The sequence below is a fragment of the Arachis hypogaea genome, chromosome 14 (assembly GCF_003086295.3).
Source record: "Arachis hypogaea cultivar Tifrunner chromosome 14, arahy.Tifrunner.gnm2.J5K5, whole genome shotgun sequence".
Taxonomy (NCBI): domain Eukaryota; kingdom Viridiplantae; phylum Streptophyta; class Magnoliopsida; order Fabales; family Fabaceae; genus Arachis; species Arachis hypogaea.
The window spans coordinates 143,137,880-143,154,136 of NC_092049.1; positions in this window are offsets into that span (position 1 = coordinate 143,137,880).

Here is a 16,257-nt window from a genome sequence, read left to right on the forward strand (position 1 = left end):
ATTCCAATTAATTTATGAAATTATAAAGAATATATTAAATTTATAATTAAAAAATATCCCATAATATTATTTACATAAAAAATATATTATTATTATATATATATTTAAAATTTTTTATTTAATTTCATATTTTCATTATTTATATTTCTAATTTATATTTTTATTTTTCTTCTTTTAGATATTTATTACATATGATTTAGAGAATATACTAATGTAATAATTAGATCAATATTTAATTGTTTCAAAAAAAATTGAATTAATTTTATAACTATCAATATAAATTTTTTATACTAATATCTAATTATATTTATATATATATAGAGAAAAAATATTTTTTTTTAAATAATAAACATGAAAATTAATTATTTTTATTTGTGCAACAAACTTAACACTTAATCAAATATAAAAGTATAAACATTAAATTCTTTCAAGTTTTAGATAATAAATATTAAAATAATTTTTAGTAAAAAATTAAACTTTATCTTTCACATGAAAATAATAACTAAAAACTTTATTATTTGATTTTTTATTTATGAAGACTTTTGTCTTCTTAACTGACGAAAACTTTTATCCCCTACAACTTTTTTATAAAAGTAGTTTGATTTTGTAAATATTTGTTGTCATAATCTATAATATCAGGACAAAGCCGTATAATTTCAAAAAAAATTTATTCCCAAAATTTTATCACGGAAAAAAAATACTAATATTAAATATTTCTAAAAGACATTACACATTCAAAAAACACTGAAATAACACTAGAAGATCACAATAACATGAATACTTACCTCATATATAAAATAACACATACAATTCAAAATAATGATACCGAAATATTTTACTCTAACACTAAAATTTTTAACTAAATGATATAATAGAACTAAACTGATTTCATGAAGACTTGAGTTGCAGATTTATAAATTTTAATAGAGAAGAGAATAAGTGGAAAAATTTGTAGATAATACAATAAAATTAAGTAGAATAAGTATAAAATTTCGAAAGAGAATGAATAGTGGCATTTATGTAAAAGAAGAAGATGACGTATCTGATATATAAAATAACACATAAATTTTTAATAAATAATATACATCTATTTTGTCGATTTTTAGCAAATCAATGGTGGTTCGATATCTAATGGTCTGGGAGCGAAACCTACTCCTCTTTTGCATGTACCAGTTTTTCTATAAGTGCATCAAAGATCCTCGAATTAGACGAGCACTAAAAGGGAAATGAGTTCAAAAGGTGCAAAAGACTGAAAAAGTGTAAAATAAAGATTTCGAAAAGTAAAACTGACTGAAATCGAAATAGTTTGCATTGAATTTTAATAAAGCAATAAAAATGCTTCCGACTGGGTCAAAGGACTTTTGACATGAAAAGTAAAAGTACCGAAATGTAAATTTGACAATGAAATTAAAATATGCTTTGAAGATAACTGAACAAGAAAGATAAAGTTTGCAGAAATTATAAAGTTTAAAAGTAAAAATAATGGAAGGAACCCTACAGAAATCGAATTCAAATGCAGACTCTGAAATTCGTTGGGAATGTGAGTGTGCTTGAGTGTATTTTTTGAGAAAAGTTCCAACTTCTGTGCCGTACTACTTCCTAGTATTTATAACCCTCTTTCCATAACTGATCACTAAAGGATTTGTACCCCTCCGGTGCGGAGATTAGTTAAGGTAAACGTTCCCGCTCTTTTCCTCAAACGTGGGACAGTTATTGAATCTCTTTTCATTTGATAATCTTCGATCTTCCTTATTCGAAAAACCGTTCGAATCACCATGTTGATCGAACCTGTGTCAAAAAACTTCCTACTACTCGATGCCTTCAACACATGATCCTCGATCTCTGCTCCACTTCGAGGCTTTACCAAAATCTCGAATCACTTCGGTCTTCGAATATAATTTATTTGTGGCCAACAATATTAAAATATCTTTATTCTAATACCGAAATTTTTAATTAAATGATGAGATAGAATTAAGATTATTTTATGAAAAATTGAATTGTAGATTTACAAATTTTAACAAAAAAAATAAGTAAAAAAATTGTAGATAATATAACAAAATTAAGCTGAATAAGTGTAAAAATAAAAAAAAAAATATTATTTATGTATAAGAATAAGACAATAATAACAACTATAGTAATAATGATAAGGATAATAATAATAATGATGATGATAATAATGGTCATTCTATTAATTGTACTTGATTAGATAATTTATTCAGTTGTAAAAATTTTTTTAATAAAATAATAGATTAATGAATATGTCAATTAATAGAAATAGAAATAAAAACCACCTCTTTAAACTTTTTGTAATACTCATCATTACAGAAAAAGAATAATGCACCTTGTGAGTTATGCTACTTATGTATGTTTAAGTATGCATGAGATTTGAACTAGAATGCAAAAGCGGCAGGCTAATAATTGTAATAAAAAAAAATTAAGTGGCAGTGATACTTTTCTTTTCCCAAAACGTTGGCAGCGGGCGGAACGCGGAACGTACGTGTGTAGCTAGTGGCTCCATTTATTGATGTGTCGAATATATTTAATGGGAATGTTTTCGAGATTAAATTTAATGAATATAAAATATATTAATTTTGATTCGGAAAAATTTTTATTATCTTTTAAATATTTTTTATATTTAATTTGTATACACGTGTGATTTGGCTTTAGTAGTAGATTGAACGTAACTCAAAATATATAATATTAGGAGTGAAATATTTTGTCCTCGATTAATAATTTTAATATCAGGGGTGATAATGAGGTAGGTAGAATAATTTTTTTGTCTTATTTAATTTTGTTTTTTTTTATAATAATTTGTATAGAATTTGTTTTAATTTTATCTGTAAATAATAAAAGTTAAACTATAATCTATTTTTGCAAATAACTTTTTACTTCTATAATTATTAAAATAAAAAATAAAATAAAATTTTAAAATTTATATAATTATCATCATATGCAATATAAATTAAAATAAAAATTTAAAAATAATATAATATTATTAATTATTTTATTAATTATTTTACATATTATATACACACCAAAGTGCGTATGGGTAAATATGTGGATATTACCTAAATCTGTCCCAAAACCTCATCCATCTCACACCGGTTACTCAATTCGAATTGAAAAGAGCCGAGTAAATACTGGCAGATTTGATTCCTAATTAATTAATGTTGTTTCTGATATGTTCCATGTTATTCAATCAAACAACGATAAATTATATTTAGCAGAACTTAATTATGTCTAGATATATAAAGATTATTTTAGATTAGTAATAATTCTCTAGTTGATTTAAATAATAATAATATAAATATTTATTATTATAATAAATTTTATTTATTTTTAATATTTTGTTACATAATATAAATTATTTTAAATTGTTACAAAAATATTTAATTTAATTTAATTTTGTATATATTTCATCATTAATGATCAATATTAGAAACAAAACAAAATTTATTACATTAATAATAAATTAAAGATTCAATTTGTTTGTCTTTATAATTTTACTAAATTTACAATTAGTTTTCTATACTTTCTTTTTATTAGATTTTTTTACTGTTTTTAATTGTATAATTAGATCTTTTTCACGTTAAAAACGTTAAAATTAATGAAATATTTCTCTCAAAAAATATATAGTCAAATATTTAATCAGGTTTTTAATTATAGATACTTCCAATTTGCGAAAAAATATTCCATTAACTAATATTTTTACAATAAAAAAAGACTTAATTACAAAATTAAAAGCAGTGTAGAAATTCAATTGTAAGAAAAAAATATAAAAACCTAATTATAAATTTAGTAAAATTGTGAAGACTAATAGAGTAATTAAATTTAAATTAAATTTATTGCATTAATTTGATAATCATGAAATATATAAAAAATTTATATTAAATATTTTTAACAAGTTAAAATATTTTATATTATCTGATGAAATATAAAAATTAAATAAAAATTATTGAAATAATAATTAAAATTGGTTACATTAACAATCATGAAATATATAAAAAAATTAAATAAAATATTTTTTTAATGAGCTAAAATATTTTAATGTTATCTTATAAATATTAAAAATAAATAAATTTTCTTTTAATCATCATTGTCGTCATCATCATCAAATGTATGTTATTTTAATATTATAAAAAAAATGAGTGTAGGTATATTTCATAAATAAAGGTATAGGTGATGACTGATGAGGAGAGTATCATCACTTAGAGTCTTAGACATTATTTATCATGAAAGGAAACTAAAATGTTATTTTCTCAAAATAAAATTTTAAAATCTGCTAATTTATTTATTATCTATCATGGTAGGTCAAATTTTTAAGAACATTATACTCTTTATTTTATTTTATTTTTTTTTTTTGGAATATTGACATTTGTATCTTTTAAGTCTATGATATAATTTTATTCTTTTAGGATCTATTATTTGTTATTAATAATTTTTCAGGATTACAAACTAATTTCATTATTTTAAAGGCTATTTTAATTTGTCAACTATAAATTAAATCTTTTTAGGTGTGATATATTTTGATGTTCTCCTTCTTTTGGAGAACACAAATAAATAAATAAAAATAAACAACGTGACATGTGGGAAGAGAAAATAACACTACAATAATATAGACTGTTTTTTTGGATTATTATGTGTCAAAAAAAATTAAAATTCATCAAAAAAATAAATTTTGACATTATTTTAACTATAAAAATATATTAATAAAAGTTTTGTCAAAAATAGTATTTTTGACATATAAGTAATTATAAAAAATGTTTAATTTTATTTTGATAAATATTGGCCGTCAAAAATAATTTGTTAGAAAAATTTGAGAATATATTTTTTGTGATACTTATTAATCGTCAAAAATATTATTTATTTTGATACTTATTGACCATAAAAAATTCTCAACAAAAATTTTTAACAAAGAATGAGATGAGATCTTGAAACTGAAGAACAAACTGAGATTTTGAAGATGAAGAATGAGTAATATGATCCCAAATTGAGAGCAGTGTGATGCTAAAATTGACGAAGCTCAACGAAAAAAAAGAATAATGGAGTAAGTTAAAAATAAATAAGTGTCAAAATTGAGGAATAATTTTCTACAATTAAATTATTCATCAAAAAACATAAAAATTTTGACATTTGTGATATTTGTCAAAAATATATATTAATTTTTATACTTAACTATAACCTTAAAAAAAATATGTTAAAATAGTTATCTTTTTTTGTAGTGTATGCATGGTAATTAGTTATGCATTAATATGTTTTTTGAGCAACGATTGATTGAATGTTAGTACTATCCTCTACAAGAATAATATTAGAATTTTTTTTTCATATATATATATATATATATGTGTGTGTAAGAGAGAGAATTGTAATTAAAAATTAAAATTTAATTAAAAAATATAAAATAAATAATTTTTAAATATTTAATATTTACCTTAAAAGATACGTTCCACAAATTTGAAACGAAAATAAATCTTACCAAAGAACTTGTCATGTTTATCAAAAAAAAAAAAAAAAAGAGAACTTGCCCATGTATATACACGTGCTCTCCTCTAATTGCAACCAACCTCCACTTTCGGTCAGCTTCAATTATTTTTGCGGTGTACGTACGGTTTTCTGATTTTTCTGATATATGCTGCCCTCCACCACCTTGCTAAGGTTCTATCTGAATGAGGTAATATAATATCTGCTGCAACTAACCTTCACTAGTAGCTTCTCCTACTCTATTGTCCCACATGGACATCACAATGCTAGTTTTTCCGTCACTAAATTTTTTGAGAAAAAATGACAAATAAATTTTTTATCTTTTAATATCCAGATATTTAAATTATTGAGTATTTAAAAATATATTTAAATTTTTATTTTTTTAAAATTTAGATATATTAATCTCTCATGTTCACTTAAATTTATTAAATCTAACTAAAAAATTAAACGTAATTTTTATTGTACTGATTTGGTTAAAACAGATACATACGAAAAAGAATTTTTAAAATAGGACAAATTAAATCTAATAATTGATCTGTCTAAATTTTAAAAAAATTAAAAATTTAAATGTATTTTTAAATTTTCAAAAACTTAAATATTCATAGATCAAAAAATTAGAGGTCAATTTGTCTTTTTCTCATTCTTTTAATCTTTAGTTGTTAAGTTATTATTATTATTATTATTATTATTATTTGAAATTGTTATTGAATGTTTTTAGCGCTAGAATAATAACTTAAACACCAAGTTGAATTTAGTGCATGATAGACCACAATACTAGAAATTATTGTAAGATTATAATGATGTATATACACTATTCGATTATCTTGATGCATTAGATGCACTGAATTTAATTTGATGTTTCATGGCATTTTATGTGAACGCATGCATTCAGTTATAACAACTTTTTAACTATAGAAGATAATCCTAAGCAACTCAATAGTTGTGAAGAATCCCTTAGCTTGATGATAACGTTCTATCAAATTTTTTTCTGTTTTGTTTTTTCTCCCAATAATTTTCCCCTATTATGGCATAAGGTTGAAAATAAATAAACTGTGACCAAGGTCGGCAGGAGTGGGCATTCTCTAGTGCGCTAAACTTCACTAAAATAGTAAGATGATATGCACATAGACATTCTCTGTGATTGCATGTGACAACTAATGGAATGGCATCTTAAAACCACAATACATGGTTAATTTTATCTTACATATTATTATTTAATTCATAGGATTAATGTAAAATTAATAGAATGACCAATTTTTTATATCTTTATTTTCATATATGAAAATAATAATTAAGATGTAGATATCTTCTATGTTAAATAATTTAGTTCATCATTTTAATTTAAATCATCTAACAAGTTTTATCTATTATTTTAATTTCACATGAGTATATAAAAATATATAAAGGTATCAATAACTCAGATGAAAATCTTGATGAGCTTAGTGAAGCATGAACAAGGAAAAGAGCAGAGAGAATGAGAAATCAAAGAGAAGAGAGGAAGGTGTTCTGTTTTTGAATTGAAGAGAAAAAAGGAGAAAGTAAAATAAGCTACAGTAACAGTGTTTAGTTACTTATAGAAAAGGAAGCAGTAAAGAAAATGTGTGAATTGCCTCTAACTAACTAATTAATTTTAGAGAGTTCTAACTTAACAACTAACTAACTGTTAACCACTTGAGGCAGTGATTAACTAACAGCAACTTGTACACTTTGCACTTGCTTAGCTGACTTGACTCTAAGCATAATGCTAATACATCTATCATCATCTCTAGTTTTCTTTTCTGCTGTTTTGTTCAACACACATGTCCTGTTTTTGTGCTGCTTCTGTATCCAGCTTTTGAGTTGCTTCTGCAACACTTAATCTCTCTCTAAAATGTAAAAAGGCTTCAGACGGAATTGCTTTTGTGAGGATGTCAGCTGCTTCAACTGCTCCTGGGATGTGGCTCACTCTTATACTCTTGTTATTGACATGATCTCTCATAAAGTGGAGATCAATTTCAAAGTGCTTAGACTTTGAATGCAAAATAGGATTTGCAGCTAATAACACTGCATTCTGGTTATCACAGTACAGCATGGGAGACTCTTTGGGTGGAAACTGAAGCTCACACAGTAGGATTTGCAAACTGAAGCTCACACTGTAAGGGAGTGTGGCAGGAAATGCATCTTACCATGTTTGCCTTCCTCATCAGCTCCTTGATATACTTTTGTTGAGTGAGAATCAGCCTGCCACTACTTGTTTTTGTCACTTGAATACCAAGGAAATAGTGCAGACTTTCTATATCTTTTAGTGCAAATTTATTGTTCAGCTGCTTGATGACTTGCTTGACTGTGGTTTCAGATTCATCCGTGACTATAATATCATCTATATAGACTAGTACAAACGTTTTTATTCCTTGAAGACTGCTTTGAAACACTAAGACATCAGATTTGGTGGGTGTAAAACCAATATCTCTCAGACCAGAAGCTAGCTTGTAGTACCATTCTCTTGATGCTTGCTTTAGGCTATAGAGAGCCTTTGTTAGCTTGCACACTAGTGATGATGAATTTCCCTGTTCATACCCTTGAAGCTGCTTCATGTATACTTTTTCCATTAAATCACCATGTAGAAAGGCATTATTGACATCAAGTTGCCTTATTGTCCATGAGTTTGCTAAAGCAATGGACAAAATTACTTTGATATATGTAGGTTTCACTATATGACTGTAAGTCTCTGTAAAGTCGAATCCTGGTCTCTGGGCATAGCCTTGAGCCACTAACCTTGCCTTGTATTTCTGTTAAGACCCATTAGAATTGTACTTTGCTCTGAAAACCCATCTGCTGCCTATTCTTCTTTGTTTGGTGGCAATTGTACTAACTCCTATGTGTTGTTTTTTATCAACGCATCATACTCCAGGTCCATTGCTGTTTTTCATTCAGGCATTCTGAGTGTGTGCCTCACAGTTCTAGGTTCTAGGCTTGCTTGAAAGACTCTTGGTCTCACAATCCCTGCCTTACTTCGAGTGACCATTGGATGGACATTTGTGGCCAGTGGGACTTCTTGGGAAGGCTCAGAGATTGGAAGAACTATCTCTATATCATTGATTGGTATCAGAATTGGTATTGAGGAAGCTGCTGTTGGTCTTTGAGAGTTTCTTGATGGGAAAGAAATGCTAAAGCTGGAATTGGTTGAATTGTTAGGTCTGAGGTTGGCTGAATTGCTTCCTGTTGAGACTGGAGCAAGTGAGATTCTTGATGGTGAACCTGAGCCTTGAACTGATTGAATTGTTGGAGTTGAGACTGGTTGGATTGGAGCTGGTTGAGAGTCCAAACTAGCTGCACTGTTAGAGATGAACTTGTAGCTTCTTATGTTCTCTCTGTTACTGTTGAGGCTGGAATTTTGGAAATGGTGGGTAGCTGTGATACTGCTGGATTAATTAAAGATGCTGGAGGATGACTTTTCTCTTTAAGTTCTTTAAAAGGAAATTTGTCTTCAACAAATACTACATCTCGGGTGATGATTGTCCTTCCATCTTGAGTGAGGAATTTATAGCCTTTGTGAGCTGTGCTATAACCAATAAATGTACAGGATGAGGATCTGAAGTCCAATTTATGTCTGTTGTAGGGTCTTTGATGAGGAAAGCAAAGGCATCCAAAGACTCTAAGATCTACAGATGTTGGTATTTTACCAAAGAGCTTTTCTGTAGGAGATACTCCTTCTAGGACTGGTGTAGGTAGCATAATAATCAACCTTGCAGCTGTACTAAATGCTTCACCCCAAAATTTTGTTGGCATGGAGGCACCAACCAAGAGTATGAGCCCCATTTTCACTATGTGTCTATGCTTTCGTTCTGCTGAGCCATTTTGTTGATGGATGTGGGGACAAGAAAATTTGTGCTGCACTCCTATTTTCTTAAAAATTTTAGACAAACTAACATACTTAACTGCATTGTCAGATTGTAACACTTTTAATTTTATATTCAATTGCAATTCAACCATTTGTCAGAAGTGATTAAAAACTGATTTTAGTTGAGCTCTAGATTTAATAAGGTAAAGCCAAGTAAACTTTGAAAAAACATCAATAAAATTCACAAAGTACCAATTTCCACTATTATCTGGCAGGGGTGCTAGTCCCCAAATGTCTGAATAGACAAGATCTAATGGTGATGTGTATACTATTTGTGAAGGTAAAAATGGCAATTGGTGTGATTTTCCAATACAACAAGCTTCACGGATTTCTTTATTAGGTGAAATGGAAAGGTTACAGGATTTGAGTACTTTTGACACTACACTTTGATTTGCATGACCTAATCTTGCTTGTCAAATCAGAAATTTATTTGACTGTGCTAGTGAAGAGGTGTAAACTGAAGGTGTGTGCAGTAGTGATGTCCCTAAACTTATACAAGCCTCTATCAACACTCCCTTGGAGGATGAGTTCTTTAGTTCCCTGTGATTTAATACAACACTTATTAGCATGGAATTAAAAAAAAACTCTATTATCACAGCAGAATTGATGTACACTTATCATATTCTTTGTGATTTTAGGTACATGAAGTAGTTTGGTTAAGAAGAGGAATTTAGAGCTCAAATCAGTATTAAAGCACATTTTTTCAATATGGTGAATATGCAAACCTGATCTATCTCCTTTTACAACTTGCTCATCTCCAGCATATTCTTCTTTCTCTATAAGGTTCTGTGCATCATCATGAGTGATATGATGTGTAGCTCCAGAATCAGGATACTAATTTGGATCTTGAATAGTGAAAGGTGTTGACAAAGCATTGCTATAGTTTGCCTTTGGCTGAATGATTTGATTGCTGCTGCCATAGGTGTATTTATATTGTTCTTTATCATATCTATACCAACAAAATTTTGCTGTATGACCTACTCTATCACAAACCTGACATTGTGGCCTGCCATTTCCTTGCATTATTTTTCCTCTACCATACTGGCTTCTGCCATGACCTTCATTGCTATCATGTTCTTGTGTAAATCTTGCTGCATTTTGAGTTGTTCTTCCTCATTCATAGGTGCCTCTACCTCCTCAAAATATTCTTCCTGCTCTGCCACGAAAGTTACCTCTAAAATTTTCTCTATTTGCTGAATTCTGAGAGTAGAGATGATTTTGTTGAGCTTGTTAGTATTGTGAATGCTGAGCTATATTTGCTCGCATAAAAGTTTCAGATCTTCTAAATCTTGCTAACATACTTTCATGAGCTAGCAACAGTACTTCTAATTCTCCTACTGTTATGCTAGTTGACCTTACTAACACTGAGGTCATCACATTTCCATATTCTTCAGTTAAGCCATGTAAAATTGCATTGACATTATCACTCTCCTTGATTGATTCACCTACAGAGGCTAATGCATCCATAGTGCTCTTTATTGACAGAACATACTCAGTGACTGACGTACTTATCTGGATTATGCTTAATTTGTTCTTCAACTGCATTACTTTGGCCTTAATTTAAGATGCAAAGTGATCTTCTTATCTTCTCCAGATCTGATGTGTAAGCATGCAACCAACCATCCTTGTAGTGAAGGGATTTGACATTGAGGCCAGTAACCAAGACTTCAAGAGAGCATCTTAACGTTTTTATTTCTGGAATTCTGGATTCATTGTACCGTCAGGGGGAAGCCCTTGAGGAATGTCCTCTCCAGTGAGATGATTCAGCATGTCATTTTCTTCGATTGTGGACTTTTCTTGATACTTCCACTATAGGTAGTTGTTTTCGTCTAGCTTCATGGATATAGGAGTTGTAACGAAATTTTGCACCATGATTCTTCGAGCGATCTTCAGCCAGAGATTCAATTGGTTATTTGTGAAAGCTATGGCACCGTAAGCTCTGATATCATGAAGGTATCAGTAACTCAAGTGAAAATCTTGATGAGCTTAGTTAAGCATGAACAAGGAGAAGAGAAGAGAGAATAAGAAATCAGAGAGAAGAGAGAAAGGTATTCTGTTCTTGAATTGAAGAGAAAAAAGGGAAAAGTAAAATAAGCTACAGTAACAATGTTTAGCTACTTATAGAGAAGGAAGTAGTAAAGAAAAGGTGTAAGCTGGCTCTAACTAACTAATTACTTCTAGAGAGTTCTAACTTAACAACTAACTAACTGTTAGCCACTTGAGGCCGTGACTAACTAACAGCAACTTGTACACTTTGCACTTGCTTAACTGACTTGACTCTAAGCATAATGCTAATATATATATATATATATATATATATATATATATATATATATATATATATATATATATATATATATATATATCAAGATTAAAACGTAAAATATTTTATAAATTAAATTATTAAGTCAATTAAGTGTGATCTTTTATGTTATTTTTAGTGAGAAAATAAAATAGAACAAAACAAAGATATATAGATAAAAAATATATAGGAACAAAAAAAAAACTAGAAAATTCGCATATAACTATCGTACTCTCTAGTCATCCACCAGAAAATTCGCATATAGACTCTAACTAGTTCATCGTTACTATATACAAGGAGAATATAACGATTAAGTAAACATTTGACATGTCTGCAGTACATATTAACCAGAATCATTCTACTATGACATTGTTCAAATGCAGGAAAATTAAAGAACACATCATAAAAAGAATATACTTGAAATTGTGCCATTACAACAAAAACACCATTTAGCGGCGGTTCCTGGAGCCGTTTAGCGGCGGTTTTGAACCGCCGCAAAATATTTCGCGGCGGTTTCATGAAACGCTGGAAGATAGGGCGCGAAAAAACGGATAGCGGTGGTTTTAGTCAACCGCTGAAATAATCGCTGCAAAATGCAATTTGGTTTGGCGGCGGTTATTAACCGCCGCAGTATGTGAAGCATTTTAATGTAATTTAAAAATGACCTTTCTGTCATAAACTAAGTTAAATAAACTCAGCGTTGTACGTTGTTTTCTTTGGTTACATTATACTTATGTAGTTTTTTTTTCAGTTAAATATTTATGTTATTGTGAATTCTCATGAGTAAAAGTAGACTTTTTGGTTCTTTCAACGAATTTAATATGGAAAAGTTAGTTTACGTTAAATCGTTATTCCTTCTATAGTTGTTGTTTTTTCGTATGATTGTATTTTTTATAATCTTATTGTTTATTACGCAATATAATTTCACTAGTGTTACGTTTTGAAAACAATAGTGAACATAACATGACCGATAATAGGATCGATGAAAAATGAGGACTTTTCGTCATCCTCTGCAAGCACAACAATTGCTACAGAGCTTCTGTTTAAGAAAATTGCACAAACTACTAACAAGGGTGATGGTAATTGTCAAAAATTTGTGTTTAGTTTTAAAATTGTCTTAGCATCTTCTAGTTTGGTTTTTTTCTAAGTCAGTATTTAATGACTCCAGAGTTCTCAATTTCTTCTATGTATACTCATTCTGTTATGTGTATGTTGATATTTTCAGTCTTACCTGAATATTCCAGAGAAATAGTTTCTGACAGTCTAGACAGAGAAGAGTCTGATTCATAAGACATTTTAGATGATGTATCCTCTGTCGCAATCGATAGATCCATGCAGTTTGATCCGAATAAGGTTCCGGATGAAGAGGATGAAACTTTAGAAGACCAACAAGATAAACAAGATGATATACATGGTAAGAAAATGTGCTTTGATCTGATTAAAATGCCATGGTATGGAGATGAAATATCAGATCCTCTAAAACGTGAATCCCATAGATTCATAACAGAGTATTTTTTGCCAGGTCAATACGTTGTTGGAGAAAAATTTTGATCTTTTATTATAACAGTTACGCTGATTTCCTTAGTTTAATGATTTGGGTCGTAGTTGTACATGTTTATTCTTGATTTAGGTTTAGTAAGGCATAACTTCAAAGAGGAGTAACTTTGATTTATGCTCTCTAGAACTTTATTTTAACTTCATAAATATCAGAGTTTGATTTTATTTTCTTCTTTTACATGCATGATTGAATACAATTTTTAAATGCCAATAATGTAATCAAGAAAATCTTACTGGTAAATTTGTTCACATGAGTTAACATATAAAGGTTACAAATAACTTGTGAATTTTTTTAACGTAAAACGAATGTAGAAAAAATGTTACGAGTTTAAGTAACAATGATTTAAACATATGTAGCTTTAGATAGTAGTCTTTACTTAACTATATTATACCCAGATGGTTATTACTAAAGAGAACAATGCAATATGTGGTAATACGCATTTTGCGGCGGTTTAAATAAAATCGCCGCAAAATGTAAAACAATAAATCACCCGGCAGACATATAGCGGCGGTTTTTGAAAAAATGCCGCGAATTACAAACCTGATGGGAATATGTCGGCCTTGTTGCAGCCCCAACCTCTAACCGCCCTATATGCGTTGCAGTTTGTCTTTTTGCGATGGTTTCATAAAATTGCCGCAAAATAACCGTCGCTATCTTAAGGAATTGTTGTAGTGTGCATTTAAAACTTAAATAGAGAGATTAAGATGAAAAAACATAATCAAAAAAATTAAAGAATATTTACAAATCTAATTATATTAATTCATTAATAATTAATATCAACAATGTGGAAATTAGCAACAATTAGTAATTTATATTTACTCAAATAAAGAGCAAAAGGTCACATGATCATTTAAGAATAGTTGCTGTCTAGAAAACTGAATTATTTTGTACATACTATGAAGGGGTCATTACTTTATACAATTCGTTGCATGATTAACTGTATTTATGTCTTTATTTATAAAAAAAAGTGTAGGCAAACTGCTCTAAATCGGTCGAAGCAACTATATACACATACTGGGGCTCTAAGACAACGGCAAGGCTAAGGGATGAAGAGGTAATTATGTGTGTATTATCTTTGATACATATTTTTGTGGTTTGTCATATTCTTTTGTATCATGTATGATTGTGTAAATATTTAATGTGATTATAGGAGAAAAAACAGCAAAGGCGCATTAGCAGAAGAGAGATGTTTATTATGACTCATAAAGAAAGGGATGGCTCATATATGAATGATGATGCGCGTGTTGTTAGAGTAAGTATTGGTTAAGAATGATTTACATCTCTTGCTCTATTCATGTTGCTAACTTCGAAAACACAAAAACTTAACTCTGGTATGTCTATAGGAAGCGATTGCGATTATCGAGAGCCAAGGTGGAACCTCGAAGGAGATTTCTGTTACTGGTTCGCTTGCGCAAGTCCTTGGAAAGGAGCATTCAGGACGAGTTCGGGGGTTAGGTTTTGGACCATGTCAAACTGAAATTGTTCGTAAGACTACACAATCGAATTCTGGAGTGTAAATTGAGGAGTATCAGAGAGAGATTACAGAATTGAAGGTAGTGGCAACAGAACAAAAGGCGGAGATTACAGAATTGAAGGCAGCAGCAGCAGAACATAAGGCAGAGACAGCAGAAGACAAAGCAAAGATACAGACCATGGAGAACCTGGTAAAATACATCATCCAACAACAAGGACATACTTTGCCACCTGAAATTGATGCACAGCTAAAGTCTTTGGGGAATGGAGCAAAATAGGGATCTTAAACACAATTTTTTTTCTTTGTGAACAGTGCACTTTGAGAACAAATTGTTATTAACTATTTTCTTTTGTGATCTATATATATCAGTTGGAATGCCTTAGCATTGGGTTTTAAGCCAATTATTTTTTTTACTATAATTGTAAACATAATCAGTTAAATTAATACGTAACATTTTAAAATTAAAAGATTTTATAAATATTAATTATGATGTGAAACCAAAATTCAAATAATCAATTTAAATGAAAAAAATTGAACTTTTAGCGACAGTTACTATGAACGCCACAAAATTCTATTTTTTAACTAAATTAAATAGCGGCGGTTATCTAGCCGCCGCAAAAAAATTCTAAATTCAGTCCTGAAAGATAGCAGCGGTTGCTAACCGCCGCAAAATATTTTCGACGCTAAACACAGTTTGGCAGCAGTTATTCTAACGGTCATAAAAATCCGCCACTAAAGGTATACTGGCACCCTTATTATCAGCGGTCGACCAACCGTTGCAGAATGTTTAGCGACGGTCAAAAAACCGCCGCCATCCGAATTTCCAACCGCCACCGTCTACCGCGTTTGTTGTAGTGGTTGTGAATGTTCACATGGGACGTATTTTAAAGCATGGTCATGCAAGTATATATGTATATATACGTGCCTACTATTTCAAAAATAATAAAACTGAGTGTACAATTTTTAAGTATTGAGAGTTTATCATTTTCTTTTCAAGAGAACAGAGATTTTTATTTTATTATTGCTAAGTAGGAAATTTATAGGTTTTATTGTATCTTAAAAAAATATTATTATCAATCCTATAATAATTAAGTATAACGACAAATATTTCTTTAAAAAAATAATCTAATTATGTCTTAAAACCACGATAATTTTTATCATATTTTAATCATATTTTTCCAATATAACACCATTTCCATAATTTTTTTCAATGACGTTATTAAAAATTAAGTCTCTAACTTATCCTATAAATTAAATTAGCTTAAAAAATAAGAGTTAAATTTCACTTATAAAAATTATCCGATTTAAAACATGAACTTTGACTTATATATGAAGTGAAGGTGGCTCAACAACATTTTTTTTTAACTTTTACTATATATATATCATATTAAACATTAAGTGAATTTAATTTATTTTAAAAACTAGCATAAAATATAAAATTTATCTCTCACTTATAGAGACTGTGAGATTTTAATTATAGATTATATAAGAATTGATGGACTTTGAAAAAAATGGTCTTAGGTCATGTGGATGTAATCTCAGCCACAGTTCTTGGCGGCACA